Below are 21,425 nucleotides of genomic sequence, written 5' to 3' on the forward strand. Positions count from 1 at the left end.
TACTAGATGGTCTCTTAGGGTTTTGCTTCTTTTAAACACAATTCTTGGTGTCTCTGGTGTGAAGGTATCTGTTTGTATAAGGCTCCAAACGCTGAGAATGTTTTTTCTGATGGCATTGCTGACTGGAGTGAATGTGACAAATGTCATTTTTTCATTGTGTTCTTCGCTTTGTCGTTTTCATCAAGCAATCAGTTATGTTGGTGTTTCTTGCTATTTTTTCGAACCTTCCTAATGATCGGTTGGGGATAGCCTTGTGCTTTCCATGGTGGTCATATTCTGGTAAATGTGGTGCAGTTTCTCCTTATCCTCAGGAATTGGCCAAACGGTAGGTTTTCCTTCAGTGCTTATGGGTGAAACTTGTGAAGTTGAGTAGGGTATTCTTATCGGTGGGTTTCCGGTACAGGGTTGTGGAAATTTTGACGTCTTCTGCCCTTGAGATATTGAAGTCCAGGAATGCTATATTGGTGAAGTCATAATGCATCGTAACGTTTATAGACGTGTCTACACTGTTGAGCCATGTGTGAAATTCTTGAAGTTGTGTTGTTGTCCCTCTCCAAATTGTGAAGATATCGTCGATGTATCACAACCACCCGATTAGTTGGTTTCTGTATCTGTTATTGTCATTGTAGATTAATTTGTTTTCTAGATTGTCCATATAAAGATTAGCAATGTCCGGTGCGAATGTTGACCCCATGCTTGTGCCTCTTATTTGTTGGTAGAATTGTCCCTGGTATATGAAGTAGTTTTCTGTTAGTGCCAGGCTGAAGCATTCTTGGATGAAAGAGGTAGATGTTGACAAATCTGATCTCTTGTCCAGATATTCTTTGAGTGTATCGATGCATTCATTTTGTGGAATACTCGTGTAGAGTGCTTCGACATTAAAGGTGTTTTGTTGAGATATCTCTATATTGTTAAGGTGGTGGATCATAGCTGTTGTATCCTGAATGAAGGATTTCATTTTCATAACACATGGATGTAGGAAGACATCAGTGTATATGGACAGGGGCTCCAGTAGTGAACTAATGGCGGAGACTATTGGTCTTCCTGGTGGTTTGGCCATGTTTTTGTGGATCTTTGGGATGTAGTAAAATGCTGGTGTGACTGGTTGTTCTTTAATTAAGAAAGATTTCTCGTCTTCATCTATCCATCCTTGTGTGGTTGCATTAAGCATCAAGCTTTTGATTTCTTCTGAGATGTGGGTGGTAGGATTGTTATCTAGTTTCTTGTAAAAACGGTTGTCATTTAGTTGTTTTAGGACTTCTTCGTACAATGCTTTTCTGCAGAGTACTATGTCGCCTCCTTTTTTCGGCTGGTTTTAGTAGAAAAAGATTGTTTGTTTCTAGATTTTGTAAGGCCTTCCTTTCTGTCTTTGGGAGATTATCTCTATAAATGTTTTTGGTTTTAAAGATGGTCTCCATTTCTCTTAGAATTTTGTTTTGAAATGTTAGTTTTTCTGGGCATACCATGGATGTTATAGGGGTGAATGTGGATTTGGGTTTTAGTCCTGTCGTGGTGTGGTCGATGATTTATTCTCCTGTGGAGTTATGGAAAAAATATCGTAGGCGTATCAATCTAAAGAACTTTCTGATTTCCACCTCCGTGTTGAAGCGGTCTGCTTTATTTTTCGGTACAAAACGTATTTCTTTGCTTAGAACTTCTGTGTCTTCTGGTGTGAGGATGTACTCTCTCAAGTTGAAGATTGGGATCACCAAGTTTGATGTGGTTGCGTTGTCCACTGGTGTGTTCGCATGCCGTGGTATCCCTGTTGTCGCGGTCTGCCTTGTTTGCCCTGTCCTTGAAAAAATTGTTGTTGTCCCCTTATCTTATTTCCACCTGTTGATGTTGTCGAAGATCCACTTGTTGGAAAGCCCGAGCCACTGCTATTTGAGGAGTTTGAAAAGGACACACATTTTCTTGAAGGCCTCTGTTGATTGTATGAACTTCCCCTGTTGGAGTTGCTGTTGTTTTGTTGTTGGTAAAGGCCGGGCACTAAATAGGGGTATGTTTTCTCTTCTTTATAGTTTTGAATGTATTTTTTTAGTTTCCAAATCTTTTTGTCTAGAGTAAATTCCTTGAGTTTCTAATTTTCCTCCTCTATTTTCTCTAGCTGGTTTTTGATGTCTGGGATAATTGATTTTGTGTTTATTTTGTCTTCCAGTTTCTGAAGCACTTCTGTCTGTTTCTTCCCTTCCTCTTCTGCCGTTTCTATGATTAAGATCATCCAGTCTCTGGAGCATTTGTTTCCAACTCCACTACATTTTGCTTGGAATTTCGGATTATCAATGAAAACCCGGGTATGTTTTTTACCTGCAGTCCTTCTGGAATGACTCCTGCTTTTAGATATTCTAACATTAGTACCCCATGTGACTCAGTGCATACTAATTTCTTCTTTTTTTGTAACAGTGTATATATTTCTGTTGTGGAGGTGTTTTTCACCTCTGCCACTGTTGGCGGTGTTTGTCCCAACAATGATGGTTTTTCTAAAAACTGACGATATTGATTGTCCGAGAATGATACAACGTTGACATCCTCCATTGATTAATTCTTTGGATGTATTGGCACCCACCAACCGTATGGTTGTCCAGAAACATATGAGATTTATAGGGGGTGTATGGGGCACTCCTTTTTGGTACAGTATATATAGCAAGAGGACATAGGCTACCCCACCTGTCTGGCACTTGCCGGCAGTATTTCACAGTACAGATTGCTTGACAAAACGACAAAGAGAAGAACACAAGGAAAAAATGACGTGTGTTACCACATTCACTCCAGTCAGCAATGCCATCAGAAAAACCATTCTCAGCAATTGGAGCCTACTGCAAACAGATACCTTCACACCAGAGACACCAAGATGTGTGTTTAAAAGAAGCAAAAACCTAAGAGACCATCTAGTACATACATATCCCACCGAGAAACCGAAAAGGCCAGACCAAACCGTTTAAGTACTTGGATACTGCAGATGCGGTAAATGTTCAGTGTGCCACCTCACACAAGACCAGAAAGAAGTCTTGCTCAATGGCACTATTTGGAAGAATAAAACATTCTCCAACTATCTAACCAAATGGAGCATCTACATGATAAAATACCCGTGTAACCTATTATACATAGGTAAAAGTAAGCATGAAATCAGGCAAAGAATCTGTGAGCATAGATTGTGCTTCAAGAACTCGATCGAAGATAAACCAATGGTGACACATTTTGTCAAAGAAAAACACAAGCACACTGAACTATGTTGGTGTATCATTCAAACCATAAACGCAAAAGCTAGAGGAGGAGATAGAGACCTAGAATTAAGGAAACTAGAACAAAAATGGACTCACCGCCTGGACACAGTAAAAAATGGCTTAAATATTTCCATAGAATAGAACCTGTTCTTCTAGTACATGATATCTCCAGATCATGGGTACAATACCCTAGTACCAGACAAAAAAACAGCACCCTGAAAATTACCATCCGTTTGGACATAACGAAAAGGAAGGTTTCTGCAACACTTAGCAAGGGGGACATCACACAGAAGACCCTTGATGACACTGTTTAGTCTGGCCCTTCTATGTTTCATACAGGACGAGTATATGTATAAATCTGTACCTTAAAACATCAGGGCTATGTGTTTCTGACCACTGTATGACACAATAACAGGAAATGTAAACACCCTAGTGTGTTAGGGTCTCAAAAATGTATACATGGTCTAATAAATGTATGTATGGTTAAAAAAGCATACAGGCCCCGAAATTCTTGTTTGGAAATTGTGGTTTGTAATACAAAATTCGGCCTCACGTAGGTTAGCCCGTGACACACAAGCACATACAGCTTCCACAGAGCAAATGCACCGATCGTGCAAGCGCACGGTCATGGTTTCTAATAGGCTAGATACCACGACTCCACGTAATCAGAGAACAAAGATACTGCAATGTGCAATATAGACTGTGTATTTTGATGTATGTGATCCAGTAGTAGAAAGAGTCACATCTGAGTACAAATTTCACACCTCAAGACTTGCTAACTACGTGAATGTAAACACTATAGCATCACCTCACTACGCGTGCGCCGAATGCAAGCTCTATGTCGCTTAGCAACCAGCGTCAGTAGCACATCACAGAAAAGCGCATGCGCACAATAAGGAACACTGCTGCGGACACAGCACAGAAATTCAAGGAGGCTGCCACAGGTAAGACTGACGCACATACAGGCGCTGCTTTCTTTTCAATCACAAGTTTCGCTATCAGTCACAGCCCGCACCAGCCTTGCATGAATACAGGCACAAATCAATAGTAATGACCAATACATGACCATTAGATCACGAACCGACACAGCCCCATATGGCTTGCCAGTATTGTAATCACAGAGAACAGCGATCAATTTGGCCGCATGCCCGAAAAGAAAAAAAGTTACACTGTTAGCATTAACTGCACATCAGTGGGCACTAAAAAGTTGTTAGATTCCCTGTTTTCATTTCATTTTCAGCTGTACAAGCTAGAAATACAAGGAAAGAGCCCAGACATAGAGGAGTAAGAAATCTACGTCGCACAGAGGACACCGTTTGAGAAGAATACTGCATCTCTTCTCGGAACCTGTGGCACTAAAAGCATTGGCTCAGGTAGGATCTTTTTCAGTACACACCATAGGCAACATACAAATCAATAGAGAGAAACCAATTTTAATGATTTTATTTTACTATCCCGTTTTTCAGATTCAGCACCCACGGGGTGCACAAGTGACACTTTCCAGTCCAATTCACAGTCCTGAAGACGGCATTAGAACACTCAACCAACCGGTTCTTACCAGAAACACCACAAGTGTCGACTAGACAGATGTTTTGGTTATAAGAACCACATTCTAAGTCACTAACTGTACTAACTTTCACTGTGCAAAAGACTCAATTGCCAATTGTTATTATATGAAAGTTTAATATGATAACATTTGTATAAACACCCATAATGTATGGTGTTAACATGGTAACACATGTATAACATCCTGAGTAGGCTTTTAATGATATGCTAGAAAATAAAATTGTCATATTTGTAAATGCAATTTTGATGATCTCCAATTCATGTACAGATCAAATCAGATGATCGGTTAATTTGTACTGTGAAATACTGCCGGCAAGTGCCAGACAGGTGGGGTAGCCTATGTCCTCTTTCTATATATACTGTACCATACTCTCATGACATAGGCCCCCCAGATCCAAAAAGAGGGCCCCATACACCCCCTGTAAATCTCATACCTTTACATGCTTTGCCAGGAGCTACAGAGGCCTGACAACGATCCCAGGGCACAGGGAGCATGGGGGGAGGAGGAGGAGGACGAGGAGGAGCAGACCAGCCCCAGCAAGGCGGTCAGCCATCCCCAGGGTCAAGCCAACACCCTGGGCCCTGACTGATGGTCAGTTGGTATGTGAGTACAGGCTGGACAGGGCAACCATCAACTAGTTGCTGGACACAATCCAAGCTGACATAGATAGCTGGATTGCCATAACCACCGCTGTGCCCCAACTCCTGAAGCTTGTGTCAGTCCCACAATACCTTGGACCTCCCAGCTTCCAACACACAGTTGCCATGATGCATGGTATGGCCCAGTCCACATTCCGTGCCAGCCTTGGGCAGGTGCTGGATGCACTGCTGTGTCATGTCAATGAACACATAGCATTGCCCGCCATCTAGTCACAGGTCAACAAAGTCAAGGCACAGTTCTATGCCATTGCCCAAGTCCCGAATATGATTGTAGCCCTAGACTGCAGACATGTTGCACTGGTAGCAACAGGGACCATGAGGCAGCCTATAGGAATCGGAAGCATTTCCATTCTCTCAATGTGAAGATGACCTGTAGCCAAGACCTGACTATTACCTACTGCTGTGCCTGCTACACAGGTTCCACCCACAAATCCATGTTGCTGTCAACAACACACTGCCAGCTTACATGGAGAAGCACCGAGGGCAGCGCACATGGATAGTGGGTGAGTACAAGTCCTGCCAGAAATGTATGCCAAAATACACCAAATGTAGGGAGGGCAGACACATAGGAATCCTTGCATGCCACAGGAGACACAGCCAGCACCATCACAGCATCACTTCCATGCATGTGTGTCATGCAAGGACACCTGCACACGTCCCCCACACCAGAACACACATAAGGTGATGGGCACACACTTGTGAATTCGCTATAACATTTGGAAACACACCAACCACGATGCACCTTGTCTGTGTTGCAGTGCTGCTTCTCACCATGACACCCAAGAGCAACGTCACCCAGGGCACCGCACAGGAATTCTAAGTGAGATCAATGCAAAACCAATCCACAAAACCACTGTAGATGAGCATGAAAATACACGACCATGAACATCCCAGTGAGAGTGACCCCTGAATGCCCATTTTCATTCATGCTAATTCAAAAATAATTTGCAATGTAGCAAACGAAATACCAGCCACAGAGACAGCCACGACCCATTACTAATAAACATTGTCCGTGAACAGGCAGACATGAGGAGAGCCTCATCCTGACGTGGCGGATTCTGCACTGTGCCAATCAAACCCAGGGGGTTGGGCATGTTGAACGTTGTCCACAAGGGACATGGTGCACATTGCAGAGCAAACCCGGGGCAGATGAAGACACCATAATCAAAGGACAAGTGGAAACATTACGTTACTTCTTCAGCATGAGTGTTACACAAATATCCATACACATAGGCCATCATACACTGCTGCAAGTCCATTAATATCAAGTGCATGCAAATATAACCTGCCACAGAACACCTTACTCATGGACACAGGCTGCATGTAAGGGTCAGATCATGCATGTCCCTAAAGATGATGGATGTATACCAATATGCCAATGACATAGCATGTAGCCATTGCACACATAGATGACCATATTGCATAGTGAATTGATGCATATCCCTTGCACACCCAGTGAAGCAACCTCGTCCTAATGTACACATTTCATCCCCTGCAGGTGATTCCGGATACCCACAGTACACATGGCTGATGACCCCTGTGCGGAATCCACAAACTCCTGCAGAGGTGGCAGATAACAATGCCCACAGTCGTACCCGCATATGTGTGGAAAGGACATTTGGTTTGTTGAAGGCATGTTTCCGGCACCTAGACCATACTGGAGGGACACAGATGTATGTGCCAGATAAAGTTGGAAACATTTTACTCACCTGTGCCATGCTGCACAACATCTGCTGCCGTAGGCATGTGCCACTACCCCCTGATGCTGATGCGCAACAGGCTGGGGATGGGAGTGACGATGACCATGTGCCCGTTGCCGGGGCCAATGCACACAGGGATGGGGTGAGGGGGGGAGGTTGGCCAGACAGGCATTGATTGACAATTTCTTTTGATTTGGTGGATCGGTACATGTCACGAAGATCACTTGTCAAATAAACTGCACTTGAACACAATCATGAATGTCCAAGCTTTCTGTCAAGTTTCAAGTGGCTTTAATTAGCGTGGAACAAACCCCCTCCCCCACCAACTCCCCTGTACACATCCCCCTCCCCCCACCAACTCCCTGCACACATTCCCCCTCCCCCACCAACTCCCCAGTGCACATTTGCCCCTCCCCCACCAACTCCCTGCACACATTCCCCCTCCCCCACCAACTCCCCAGTGCACATCTGCCCCTCCCCCACCAACTCCTAGCACACATTCCCCCCTCCCTGCACCAGCTCCCCAGAACACATTCCCCCCTCCCCAACACAGTGAATATGGATCCATGTGCCTAGACGCCAGGCCAACAGTGCATTTTCCATCTAAGAAAGACGTTGTTGTTTTCCACGTCCTCCACCTTCAGATGAGTGCCGTTGGGAATGGTACAGGGAAGGAAGCCTGGGTGCACCCTTTAGGGAGCCCTCGTGGGGGTTGTTGATGTTGATGGCAGTGATGTAGCCAACTGTAGTTGCTGGCGGAGGAGGTTGTTGACCTCCTGCATTTGCTCTGCATGTGCAGATTGCACCTCACATAGTTCATGGACTCTCTGCCAAAACCCTGTGAGAGCCACAGTACATCCCTCCATCCCTTTACGGTTGTGGGCATTGTCCTGCGCCATGTTTTTTTCCCCCCACGAATCGCAGTGCTGATGGCCTTGATGCAGCAGTTGTGTTGTATGGCCATGCCCTCGATGCGCATTTGACGTGCCTCAATCATATCCAGGCGTTCCATGACTGCTGTGCTCGGAGCTGTGGCTCTGTCACGTGTCGGGCTGATTGGCATGGCAGGTCTACGCGGGGTACTGGGGGTGCTGTGGCTTGTCATGGTGGCATGTCTGGTGGGGCTGCCATGGATGGAGGGGCTGCCAGCAGGTGACCCATATGAGGGTGTGTCCTCATCCACCACTGGTGTGTGTGCATGACGGCGGCATGTAGAAACATGTGGATACAGGCTCGGACTATGCACGTGCTCTGGGGTCACTTGGGGTGTGGCCATTTGGTGCTCTGGAGTGTGAATTGATGACAACACAGGTACACCATGTTGCTCCTCACAGGATGAGTTGCAGTCCTTGGGGCTGGCTGCACTGGTGGCAACCGCCACATCCTGTGACCCTCTAGTGGGTTGGGGCTGTTGAGGTGGTGATCCCCTGTTGGCTTGGGGTCATTGAGGTGGTGAACTCCTGATGGCATGTGGCTGGTGAGGTGGTGACCCATTGGTGGCTTAAGGCCGTTGAGGTGGTGAGACCCTGCTGTGGTGGAGTGGGCTGTGTCCTCCAACTTGGTGTATTGTGCTGAGCCCTTCACGGGGTGGTGGTGCTGGTGGAGGCGTGTCTGGGCGGATGTCAGGATCAGGATGGGCCTGCCTCTTCTTCATCCATGTTGCTCTCCGATGATGCCAGTGTCCCTGTAGGGTACATAAGGTATGGTATGAGGACAGGGCAACTAAAATTTGTTTCATGCATTTCATGGTTTACAGGGAGTGAGAGGACAGTTTCTATCAAGCTTGGCCATATCCTGTTTGGTATTCACAATGTTGGTATTGCTCGGGCATACCACGTGGGGGGGGGCACAGTTCTGACTTGTTGGGATGGCATTTTCATGTGTCTGATGTGAATGCACCATTGGCATGCTGCTGTCAGTGAGGGGTGGTTGGTAATACACATGCACACCTGAAGTTGTGCCCAGGCCATGGATGTGTGTGCCATGGTGCTTACATTTGTACATTGGATGCACTGCTGACTAGTCTGGAAACCTGGGGTTGCTTAGGTGCACTGGTACAAGGGTCCAGTCGTGAGTGGCTGTGGTACGTCACACATACCGCACCCACTCACAGTGACCAGATGTCAGACATTCAATCTCTCAATCAAAGTCATGTCGATGAGGGTGGTGCACTGCTCCTTCCATGATGTCAGCTCCAGTTGTGGTGGTGGTGGTGGCCCTCCACCCGTCGCCATGGACTCACTCTTGTGCTGGGCCAGGAGGCCCCAGACACGGACCGGCAGGTAATTGAAGTTCTTGCGGCAGTCCTCTCCTTCCCTCGGGACACGGCCCACCGCTGTCAACCTCTGGCTAATGGATGTCCAGATCTGGGTGAACTGGTGGGCAATTAGCTCCTCCACCAGTATTGCCAGTTCAGAGTCTGAGAACTTGGGTTTACGTACCCTGTTCAGGGCAGACTTCCCCCTGACACGCTCCTCAGACATTTTCCTGGGTTTTTGGGTGTGGATGGCTTCCAGGGGCAGTGATTGTGATTTCCAAAATGGCTGCCACTTTGTTTCCTGTTCCGGCGGTGACGCATTTCCCACAGTGCTATTAGTGTGCTCATAGCGTGTGCTAATAGCGTGGGACGCCAATGGTAACGCAAAATATGCTGAGTTTTCAGGTTTGCATCCACTGTTACCGCCGGACGCTATTTACGTTAACGCCAGGTCTGCGTGCGCATGCCCGCCAACTCGTGATGGGGCATTGATTGTGTCACAAATCACGCCATTAACATAAATACCGCTCGTGGTATATGTGCCCGGATACCGCCAAACTCGCGATGAGGCCCTTGTGTTTATTGTCTTCCCAAAAGGTCTTTCCTTTTTTACCTGTTCATAGCACATGGAGTAGGCTTGCATCCTTCAGATTATATTTTGGCTAACATCCGCACAAGCTTTTTGATGCTTCACATTTTGCCTGGTGTGTATTATAAGCTGTGCTGAACATATTAGTTATGCTTTCTATGGTTTTCTGTGTTTTGTTTCTTATGCAAAATGGATATTTCCGACTCAATGTAAAATATTTCACATTGGATGTTCTTTTGACCCTTTTCCTTTACTTCAAATTCACATTACCTTCATTATATTTAACTAGGAAGAGTATAGTGATTCTTGTTTCACTTGAATTTCCAGAGTGTTTGTACTCAGCTTCTAGGTTATCGCTGGTTACTTGGTTATTTGGCAGTAATTCTGCGACAGAGCCGCTTCCTTTTGCTGATCATCTGAATCCCCCAGGCAAAGTTTTGCCTGCCTGAAAGAGTCCATTATTTTGCAGGTTCAGCTGTCCCAGGGTCACTCTGCTCCAAAGTCCCAAGGCCTCTCCACAGCTCCATCCATCCAGCTTAGTAAGGACCCTCACCTTGCTCTGCCAGCCATAATTCTCTGAACCTGAACCTTTGTTTTGATATTGATATTGAACTAACCTGCTCCTTGTTAGTTCATTCCTGCACCTGGCATCATGTTGCTGGTGGGTGAGCATTTTAATTATCAGTTTAGACTCATAATCAGCACCGTCTAAGTAAAATAATGGCTAATTTGAGTGTTACAGTCAGTAGTGCACCGATCCTAAAATCAGTGTTAAGTTGCTCCCCGTTTGTGCAAACCTCAAATCTACTCTGGCAAACTTTGCCAGGGCATCACCGAAACTGAGGTCCCTCTGTGGTATGACCCCTCTTAGAATGGATGACCTTGTGGAGGAAATATGTTCACAGCTACTGCCACAGTCATGCCACAATGCCAGCACTGTCCACCCTGCACATCACCACCGTGCCTTCATCATTGGAACTCCAAGAGCTGAGCATAGATTTTCGAGCCCTCTCACTGGTACCCATGTCTTGCTATTAACATCTGCTAATGGCACCTGGCACTGACCTTCCCACAGTTTACTGTTGCAGAAATGACACTTTGTACTTGATGATGTAGAGGAGCAGCTGCATGCCTCTGCAGGAAATCCCGCCCCCTACCTCCTATATGTTGCCAGCCTGAGATTGTGCCATGCTAAACACCAGCTGTTGTGACCATACCACGGCGATTATTTGAAAGACGTTACCCATTGAGAAAACCCTATCAAATGTATCCCAGAAGAGACGACAATCTGAGGGAGGAACTCCCTGAAGGAATATGAAAAAGAGTGAAAGAGAAGCCGGTGACGTCACAAGAGACGAGTGTGACAAACTGAGAATACTGGCTGAAGAGAATGGGCCTCATTTTGACCCAGGCAGTAACCATGGTGCTAGTAGGTATTTTACCGATTCCGCCATGGTGAATGGGGGAATTACCACCCCATTCCAATGTTGGCGGGGCAGTAATATCCCATTCACCATTGGCCCTTCCCCATTCCCATTTTTGCCCCCATAGGCTCAATGGAAATGGGGAAGGCGGTAGTTACGGTACTGCACATTGCGGTACCGTAATTATCTCCAAGGTCCCTTTGCGGGTCCAATCCTTAACGGCTGGTAAAACCAGCTGTTAAGGTGGGAACCCGCAAAGAGACCTCGTAATTAGGCAGTAAGGGGTTAACGGCGCCACCATCTTTTACGGCGCTGTTAACCCCTTACGGCCTGGGTCGTAATGAGGCCCAATGTATGGACCTTGCGGAAACTGATGGCGAATTTAAGAATCGAGTAAACTTTCAAATGCGAAAAGAAGATTGCCTGTGTGCAAAGCACTGCAGAAATACAAACCGTTCAATAACTGTACAGATGCTGTAATGCAAGTAGACTAAGTATCATGAATCCTGCCCCTCATGTCCCCAGCCCTCCAAGATGTCAGGCTGGAGCCAGGCCACGATCACCTACATGGCCCTCAAGGGCCTCTCCATCCCTCAAAAGACCCACTTGGAGTCAGACTTGGCGCTTGTGGCACCAGACTCACTCACTCCCATAGGATAACATTGGTTATTGGACTTGTAGTGCATTGATGGGGACAAGATGGATGGCCCAACATATTTCGGTTCCCAGAACTGCATGTGCAGTGTAGTCTTTTGGGTGTGGTTCAGTCCAGAGACACCGGGGATACCCAGAGACTATTTAAGCCATGCCCAGGCTGAGAAACATGCTTTGTGTTTTCTGCACCTGCAGCGTGACACTCACCATGTTCGGATCGGTCTCCAGTAGGCCTGCATCTTTCTTCTGCGCTCAGCTCCTGCAAAAACAAGAACACCGTTAGGAACAGCCTTACCTTGCGGCGCTTCTGCCCATCATTCATCGCTCCTTCTGTTCTGCGGACATCTTCGGCGGTGTCATTCTGATCCCGGCACGCCGCTTCCTATTGAAAAGGGAAAAGAACAGAAAAAAGGCATTAGTAAGCATTCTGCAAATCTTTGCTTATTTTTAAATACTGTACGAGTTTCAAATGCTTACCTGAATCCCAGCCGCTCTGGGGGAACTCTGTCTCTGGAACTTCTCATCCATCTGCAAGAGTGAAAAGACACTCCAGGTTAGCGCTGGATACATCTAGAGGCGCCATATACCGCGCCTACTCACCACATTTGTTCTTCATAACCGGCATCCACGCTGAAAACGTGGCGGAACCTAATAGACACAGGAAAATAACTCTGTTCAATACAAATACGAAAGGGATGCATCGCGCATCGTGCTCTCACTCACCTTCAGCGCTAATCATCTCAGCAGCATGCCGCCATCCCCGGACGCCGGCCATCATCTAAGGAAGCAAAGACTCATTATACTTACCTGTCGGACTCTTGCCAGTGATGTAACTAGACATCAACGAGCCCGCATCAATCAACGCGCCCCTGCGCTGAAAGCAGGACGGAGAGCACACTATCCAAGAAAACAAGGCCCAGTCTCCAGTCGAATAGCCTCCAGGGAAGGGTTCGAGGTTGTCCGAGGTCAAACAGGCTGAGTGATGTCCCCGTGGATACCAGGTGAGTGTTACTCTAAGTGATCATAGAAGCTGGCTATACGTAGTGAATAGAATGTAGGCAAAGCTGCCATTGTATAGAAGCGGGACATCGGTGTCATGAATTTTAGTAAGCCAGGACCCATGCAGAGAAAAGGTGAGAGCTGTGTCGCAGCAAGAATAGCTGAGATGGGAGAAGAGCATGGCAAGGCTCTCTGGCCTGGTATCCAAGCTGAAGCAGCGAAGGTTGGTTATCTATTCTTGAAGGCAGTGAGTGTAAGAAGCTGAATCATCCCTTGTTAAGGTGCAAAGAAAGAACACCAAACATGGCAAGTTTTATTCATTTAAGACATTTAAAGGCTGCAAAATGGATCAAATTTTGGTCTCCTGTCATGTGAGCCAAGGATGGAAATAGAGTTGAGCGTGGAGTCCTAGGACAGTGATATGGAGTGCTCACACTCCCATATATTCCCAGAGACAAGAATACTTTGCAAGGCCAAGTTCAAAGACAATCTTCATGTCAGAAGGCATGGGTGATGAGAGATGTTGGGCTAACTGGTTGGGGAGGTAAAGTCAAGTCCACCTCCTGGCACCTGGGTCTGAACTTACATGCTGCTAAGTGAACCAAATGTGCGTGCCAACCAATTATAGTGGGCTGTATAATGAAGGGCCTTATAGTTAGAAGACCAATGATATACCGTGTTCGTAATAGTTTTGAAGATTACATGTTTTTAAAGGTAGGCATAAATTGTCCACCTGACAGTAGACAGCCAATCACAATCCCACTCCTTATAGAAAGTATACTTAGATGTTCCCCTTGAACGTATCACAAACCCTCAAGGTTTTTCTTATTTGCCACGTAGTATGACATCACATCTGACATATATTTTGCATAAAAGGATGTTTTATGAGAAATTCACTGAGAGCTTGAGCGAACGTCCGTTGATGTCTATTGTAACTCCCTGTAATAGATAATTGTTAATAAACAGCACCTTTACCATCTGGTTCGATTATTTGGTGTCAGAGTTATTCTGCATCCCCATCCACTGCATGCACGATGCCCAAAGCGGTCGCTCAGTGACATTTGAGCGACTGTAGGCTTGCCTGATGGACCAAAATCTGACACCAGTGGCGAGTTTGGAAGCAAGCACTACCAATCAAGGGCCACAATGTACTTGCAAAAAGCCAAATATGGAGATGACCTTTTCATGATCATACCCAAAAAATTAACTGCACCGTCTGTCTGGTACAAGACCCTACACAGTTTGAGTGTACCACACCATGTCACACACAATAGGCCAAGCACTCACCACAGTGCTCAGCATCAGGCGCATTCCAAATACTCACACGTATGCAGTTGATCTCTTCATTAATTAGCTTGTTTGCAGTGAACAGCAGTGCAGCCAAGCCTCCATCGATGTAGCCCCCACCTACAAATGCCCTGGGTCGATCAGATTACCTTTTGGTGACACCATGTCCTATGTGACCCAAAACCACAAAACTATCATGTCATATCATGTTGCAAAACCCTGAATATGTAGGATTGTCACCAGGAATGCGAGTCCTTGGAATCATCACCAAAATATCCGGAACCACCGGCCAACCTTAGTAATGACCCGCTTACTATTTCCGATATAATGGAGAGAAGGAGAACACAAAACCACCTCACACTAGTGCCATCAACAAAACACTAGTACCATCAACAATGTATGTACAAACTGCCACTGTTCCCAGCGTCGAACTATTGGCCATTGTGCAATGCACAAACATGGCCCTCATCCCCACCATCCGCCATCCTAACCCAGAACACTAGATCACCTAATCTGGAAAAGAAAACATAGTCCCTCACCTTCAGGGGAGGGAAAAGGTATAGTACTACATCCTATGTTGTGCCGCTTGTCATCAGTACCGCAATAATGTCATCAACTAAGTACAGCCATTGCAGTGCCTGACTAGTCACTGGGGGTCATTACGACCCAGGCGGTAAGTATGCCAACTTTACCACCATGGTGTAAACTATGTTTACACCATGGCGGATGGCGGATTTACCGCCCCATTCCAAGGTGAGTGGGGCGGTAAAACCCCATTTCCCATTTTACCCTTCCCCATTCCCATTTTTGCCCCATAGGGCATAATGGGAGCGGGGAAGGCGCTAATTACGCCACCGTAAATTACGGTGGCGTAATTAGCACCAAGGCGGTTTAGCGCCATGGATTTTAACGGCTGCTAAAAGCAACCGTTAAAATCGGAATCAGGCGTTAAGGGTTAACAACGGCGTTAACCCTTAACGCCTGAGTTGTAATGAGGCCCTGGGACTTTTATCTCGTAATATCTGCACTGCCTGCACCATTAAAGCCAACTTTATAAATGAATCAGTAAAAATCAATACAATTGAAGATACTAGATGCACTGTATTGAAATGTGTATGGTATAAGACAATATGTGGGCCTGCAATTCATGTTACATTTTCCAGGGACCAACCCACGTTTCCAATCAACTTCAAAGATATATCACTTATCAAATGTGCATTCATTCATGTATGTATTTAAGTATGCTTATCTCTATATAAAAGGGAAATTTGTGGATATGTGTATGTGTCTGTTCGATAGGTTCAGCATACTTCCCAACATGCTACAAATCTGAAATGTGGCATGTGGGTAGGTTCCATTATGTAGACAATGTAAAAAGTATAAAATATACATGTTTCTATTTTTTTGCAAGTGTTTTTTTTAACGGTCTGTAATGCTTGGATATGTGTGTGTGTCTGTTCAACCCAACACCTGACATTTGGCATGTGGGTGGGTGCCATGGTGGCGACAGTGTCCTTAAGCAGCTCAAAACCTTCCTCTTTGCTTCTGCCTTTTCTCCTCCTCTCCTCTGCTGACCTCCTGGCTGCAACCTGAACCTGCACTGGCTACCTGGGCACCCTCGGATCTCGGGCTCAGGTCCCTCCCCTGCCAGCGTCACACACCTGCACTGCCCACCTGGCAAACCCTGCACTTGGGACTGTTTTGTATCCCTACAGTCCCCACACCAGCCTGAAACCTGATGTCTGCACTTACCCTTGCACTTGCCACTTGCTGGCCATTACTTACTTATTGTTATATTCCCATGTACCGCATTGTCCCTGCCCCCTTCCCACGCACTTGCGCTATCTGAATGACACCTGGCTTAGTAGGATCGTTGTCTATCCTCCCTTTGTTCCCCTCCCTTGCCTCGTCGCGCCTTGAAACACTTCTGTATAGGCGCGTTAAAGATGGCCGATCGCCCGCAGCACGCCGACTCCAGCATCTGATTTGGCCTCAGCCTGCCCGCTCTTATTGGCTGGTCCAGGCCTCTTATATCCTATTGGCCACCGGCAGGCTTAGCCGGCCCACCGCCAACAAGGCCCATCGGAATAAGGCCGTCGCCTGTTTACAGCCTGTGTTCTTCTCCACAGCGCCAGGTCAGGAGCAGGAGCTCCCTGACACTGATCCTCTACTGTAGGAGCAGACGGCATCCTGCGCGAGGCGCCACGCCTACCCGCACGAATATCTGAGTGCGGTAAAACCTGCACTTCTGGGCATGATCCGTGTCCTTCCTGCAGCCCTTTTGTACATAGACTGCTCCTCCCGACACTAGATGCAAGAAACACCCGTGACCGCCTTCACACAGCAGTAAATGCTGCAAATATTCATCTGCCGCCATTCTGGCACACGAGGTAACCAGCCACTCAAAGGTTGCTGATCGCCCGCAGCACGCCGACTCCAGCATCTGATTTGGCCTCAGCCTGCCCGCTCTGATTGACTGGTCCAGGCCTCTTATATCCTATTGGCCACCGGCAGGCTTAGCCGGCCCACCGCCAACAAGGCCCACCGGAATAAGGCCTTCGCCAATTTACAGCCTGTTTCCGCCAAGGCTGCCGTCTGCCAGTCCCCCTGGCCCAGCACCGCCTCGCCACCAAGGTAACTTTCTCACATTTGCAACCTGCCTTTGTACCATAGACGCCAAGTGTACCCGTGGCTCTCACCGCCCTGCCTCACACAACGCACGTCCATCTAACTGTAACTGCCCGCCACCTGCGACGTAGCTCATACGAGCTCGAGGCTCGCGTGCCTATTATATGTAATCTAGCTCGAACCTTTCAACGTCTCACAGCTCTACTAGCTATCTATGCTGTGCCGCAAGCAGCGCCCTGCATCATCTGCCTTAAATGCCTGAGTCGGCCTTTAGAGCCGTACTTCGATTTTAACTGTGCCCACATCTGTTATTCCAATACTGCAATTTAACTCTAATGTGCCTAGTTCCTGCATGCCTGGCCTCATTTCGAATCTAGCTGTGTCGACATTTGGCATTCCCTCACCACAGCCTGACTTAAATGTGCCCTGTGCTTGCATGCTTAAATGTCTTGCATGACTTAAATGTGCTCAATGCTTGCTTGCTACCTAGTAACTACCTGATAATGTGCACTGTGCAATACCTGGCCTGCTGTGCCCCGCCTCCCGCACAATGCCCTACTCACTATGCTCTGTTCCCTACGTGCTTTGCCTAGATTTGATGCAAGCTCCAATGTATCTGCTGACCCCACCTGCCGTGTCGCACATTTGACTTGGTTCAGTATAAGGTGCCATTCCATCCCAAACGCTACTGCACGCACCCTCTCCTACCTAGTGGCGCTTCTACACCATAGCGGCCAGCCATACTCTATCCTGTCCAAATAGTGGCCCACCTATGCTCTTGCACACCAGCCCATTGCTTTCCTAAACTCCACTAACTGTGCGCTGTGCCATATTATAACTCTGTACCAGGTGGCACAAACATGCCTTTTTATGTACCCTTCCTCTAACTGCCTACACTGTTTGTCCCACGGCGCGGAAAGGTCTAAGTGGCTCCCTATCAGCATACTGTCCATTCTGTGATTACTGCATTTAGTCTATGTTGCCCAATACTTGGTCACTGCATTTAGCCCATTTTTGCCCAATATGTGATTGTTGTATCTAGCCTATGCTGCCTTACATTTGATCGCTGCACTAAGCCATTGCTGCACAATACTTTGCCCTACTGCGCCATTTAGCGCCTACTGCTCAGTAGCATTATTATACCATGTACTTTATCTAAGGTGTACTACTACACTCAAATGCTGCATCGCACCCAAATGTATCTATATTTAGCATTGACTAACCTAGAGGTGCCCTGCGCCCAGAATTGCATTTAGCCCACTTGTGATTGCACTGATTAGCCTAGAAGTGCCCTGCGCCCAGAATTGCATTTGGCCCACTTGTGATTGCACTGACTAGCCTAGAGGTGCCCTGCGCCCAGAATTGCATTTAGCCCACTTGCGATTGCATTGACTAGCCTAGAGGTGCCCTGCGCCCAGAATTGCATTTAGCCCACTTGTGATTGCATTGACTAGCCTAGAGGTGCCCTGCGCCCAGAATTGCATTTAGCCCACTTGTGATTGCAGTGACTAGACTAGAGGTGCCCTGCGCCCAGAATTGCATTTAGCCCACTTGCGATTGCATTGACTAGCCTAGAGGTGCCTGCGCCCAGAATTGCATTTAGCCCACTTGTGATTGCAGTGACTAGCCTAGAGGTGCCCTGCGCCCAGAATTGCATTTAGCCCTTCCGTGGTGTGCTATTGCCCCTACATTCATACTGCTGCATTTTCATATCCTGGTGCTAGGTGCTTCACGATTGTATGCTAACTGCCAACAACCACCCTGCACCTATCCTATCCTATCCACGTACACAATGTATCTCCATACGCTCTATACTGTGCTACTTAGATCACTTCTTTATACTATGAATATCCAATTCCGACCATGATACCAAACTCACTTACACACGAGTCCCCACCGAATCTTCACAAACCAACTGATATGATCTCTGCACCCTGCACTGTCCTCCATAGGAACCTCAAACCACGTGCAAGGCTCCCAAGGCTTTATTACCCTTTAACCAAATCAGCCCACAGCAAGGCCATTACTAGCCCCCACAGCTCCTCCCAGCACCCTCTCCAACTAAACAGTGGACTCTATCGTGAACCTATCCATGCCCAGAAAGACACGCATAAATCCACATTATCACTTTTAAAACCAGTACAACCTGAGACCAAGGGAGCACTGATAAACACCCCTGCATGGTAGCCCACGTTACGGACATTGACGACCTACTCTACAATGAAGACTTGGACTTCTTAGCTGTTACCGAATCCTGGCTACACCCAACAGCAGGCCCCGCAATTATGTTAGCCATCCCAGATGACTATACTCTACTAAGGCTTGATCGTACCGCCTCTCGAGGCGGAGGTCTTGCCATTATAGCTAAAACTAAATTCCCTCTGACCATTGAGTCACCAGCCAACATAGGATCTTGTGAATCCTTAACTGCAAAGTTAACCTTATCTAATACACAATCCATTTCCATTCACCTTATTTACCGACCACCTGGCCCCTTAGGGTCATTTGAAGAAGACCTCATAAATATCCTATCAAATAAACTCAAGAACTCCTCAAAAGTATCTTATTAGGAGACTTTAACCTTGGTTTTAGCGTCCCCGCAGATACTAACGCCACAATAATCACTAATACCTCAGAGGAACTGGGCTTTACCCAGAAGATCACAGAGCCCACTCATACCAAAGGTAGAACCCTGGATTGGCTAGCTGTGCACAATTGCCCAGTCCTGATCTCTTCTATACATCCACAGCCCTGGACAGTCCATTACCTGATCTCGTTCACTCTAGAGGCGACACCAGCGCAAACTAACAGTATAGCTCCAGCTGTTCAGACCAGAAATAAAAAGAAAAATTTGATCCCATTAATCGCACCGACCTTGAATGCCATTCCGGACCACACAGATCCCTTAATGATGGTAGACATATATAATAGTGTCATGCTCTCATCTCTCGATGCCATAGCCCCACTGAAGTTAAAAAAGAGCAAACCTAGAAAACAAATCAACACCTGGTTCTCTCCTCATCTTAAAGCCCTCAGACAGGAAAAGCGAGGCTGTGAAAAAATTTGGAGATCACTTCCCTCAGAAAAAAACAAGAAAAACTTGAGTAGACTAGCCTCTCATTACAAAAAATCATCCTGGCCAAAAAAACGTCCTACAGCACTCGAATCTCACAAGCTAAATCCAACACCTGAGAGCTCTTTACAATAATAAAAGAGGTTGAATCTCCCATACAAGCTACTGACTCATGCCTCAAGGATAAAAACTGGTGCACGGGTATACAAATGCCTTAGCTAACAAAATCTCCTCTCTCAAGACAAAGATAAGCATTAAAAAGGATTCCCTTCTCTCTTCCACCAAACCCAACATCCCCACCCCTAAAAAGATACACCCAACTCAGACACACCCCCCTGTGCACATTCCCCATTTTAACTTCCACAGAGTATCCACCAAAGAGGTAGAAAAGGTCATTTTTACCCTCAAACCTTCGAACTGCCATGGGGACCTATGCCCGCACAATTGATAAAGGATGTGGCTCGTGATCTCGCTCCATTTATTACCAAACTAATAAATGCGCCATTCACATCAGGCGATGTACCTAATAATCTGAAACAATCATGGGTCCTCCCCCTGCTCAAAAAAACGAATCTAGACCCTTCTGCTCCTACTAATTACCGACCCATCACCACAGTACCATTCCTTCTTAAAATCCTCGATAAAATAGCATACCAACAAAACCAACATTACCTTGAGCATTTCCATCTCTTAGGAGTCAGACAATCGGGTTTCAGGCCTCAACACGGCAACGAAACTGCACTCATAGATCTTAAGGCACAGATAGATGAGCTGAGAGATCAGGGTAAGGTGGCACTACTGCTACTCCTTGATCTCTCGGCTGCCTTCGACCTGGTCGACCACGAGATCCTATGCGACCACCTTCAAAAAGCCGCCCACTTCTCTCAAGAGGCAACTGACTGGATCCAGTCCTTTCTAAATAACCGCATGATGAGAGTCTTTTCCCTACTAGCAGCAGCTGACCCATCACCTGTGGCGTGCGGCAGGGATCTTGGGTCTCCCCGACCCTGTATAACATCTTCACGAAGCCCCTTTTTGATGATCTAGATGGTCTGGGTATCACCTACACTAATTATGCCGATGATACCCAGATCCTCATCCCGTTGATGGGGGATTATGACAATGATTTGACCTTCGTCAACAAAGTGTACCTCATCATCCAGGCATGGATGGCCTCTCACGGTCTATGCCTGAATGACTACAAAACAGAACTCCTCATTCTAGGGCCCGCACATAACCTTAACAAACTAGACCAAAACTACTCCTCCTTCGTAATTGACAACAATAAGATCATGGTAGCCAAGGAGGTCAAAACCCTTGGCTTCTACCTAGACTCCACTCTCACCTTCCAAAAACAAGTTAAT

The sequence above is a fragment of the Ambystoma mexicanum genome, chromosome 11 (assembly GCF_040938575.1).
Source record: "Ambystoma mexicanum isolate Mex_15411 chromosome 11, UKY_AmexF1_1, whole genome shotgun sequence".
Lineage (NCBI taxonomy): Eukaryota > Metazoa > Chordata > Amphibia > Caudata > Ambystomatidae > Ambystoma > Ambystoma mexicanum.